The 1,287-nt window shown below is 43.0% G+C and overlaps 1 pseudogene; it reads right to left on the bottom strand.

Annotated features, from left to right (window-relative positions):
• Positions 1–411: 411 nt before the first annotated feature.
• On the bottom strand, positions 412–893 carry LOC122151189 (annotated as a pseudogene).
• Between the last annotated feature and the right edge of the window lie 394 nt (positions 894–1,287).

Raw genomic sequence — 1,287 nt, 5'->3', positions numbered from 1 at the left:
TTTTGGTTGTTGTTGTTAACTGCCGCTGAATCAGCCTTGGACTCAGGGTAACTCTATGCACAATAGAAAGAAATACTGCCTGGTTCTACACCATCGCCATGATCATTTCATCTCAGATCATTGCGATCCATAGGGTTTTTGTTGGTTGATTTTTCAGAAGGCAAGCATCAGGCCTTTTTTCTTAGTCTTACTACTTGATAATTCTTAGTGCAGTAAAAATCACATACTAGCATAATTTCTGGCAAGTACCCTGGCCACCAACTGGTAAACACTATTTTCAGGGATGCATTTATTTATTTTTGCAGCTCCTGCCTCAGGTTTATTTATACAAATAACACAGGAGGACACCAGCCCCATGTAGATAGCAGCCCAGGGGGTCACACCAGTCTATCTGTCCTCAGATGGAAAACTCTACCCTGGAGCTTTGGTGGGGGCCTTGGCACCTTTGGGAGCCTGACCCGAAGCCAGAATTTGAGTCAATGCCTTGGCTAGAGCTTCAGCCTTACTTTGAGCCTTGGCTTTTGACTTGGACAGTGAGTGAGAATGGGACCCTTGGCAACATGGGCCTGAGCATGCTTCCCAAGCTTGGGATGGGCAATGTACGTGAGTTGACTAAGCTTATGGTTGATGCCCCTTGGGATCTTGGACTTGACCTCCTTGGACTTTATGAGAGCCTTGATAGCCTTGGCACGTGCATCCATGGCCTTGGTGTTGCTAGCCTGCATCTTCTTCAGGCCCTTCCCATTGTGCTTCTTGGGAAAGCACATATTCCTCAGGAACTTGGGATCCACCCTCTTAAGAGATTCATATCACTGTGATCGAGGTTTCTTTATGCCATTTCTGTGCCATTTGGGGGACTGGTTGTGCTTGGTGTGGTTCTTTGACTTGGCCATGTCTGCACTGTCGCCCACAGCTCACAGAGCATCAGGGACCAGAAGAGAGAGAGACCATTTATTTATTTTTAAAATGTTGTTGTTGTTGTTGTTGTTGAGAATACACACAGCAAAAACATATACCAATTCAACAGTTTCTACATGTACCATTTACTGACACTGACTACATTCTTAGAGTTGTGTAACCATTCTCACCCTCCTTTTCTGACTTACTCTCCATTAACATAAATTTACTCCCTCTAAGTTTTCTATCTAATCTTTTGAGTTGCTGTTGTCAATTTGATCCCATATAGATAGCTCTTAAAAGAGAACAATGCTCAAGGCAGACATTCCTTTTTTTTAGAAAAAAATTTTTATTGTGATTTGGGTGAAACTTTACAGAGCAAATTCATTT

Source organism: Orycteropus afer, unplaced genomic scaffold (assembly GCF_000298275.1).
Source record: "Orycteropus afer afer isolate SDZICR_OR568_19922 unplaced genomic scaffold, OryAfe1.0 scaffold00327, whole genome shotgun sequence".
Classification (NCBI taxonomy): Eukaryota; Metazoa; Chordata; class Mammalia; order Tubulidentata; family Orycteropodidae; genus Orycteropus; species Orycteropus afer.
Note: the sequence above shows the minus strand (reverse complement) of the source record. Positions and strands in the feature narration are given on the sequence as shown.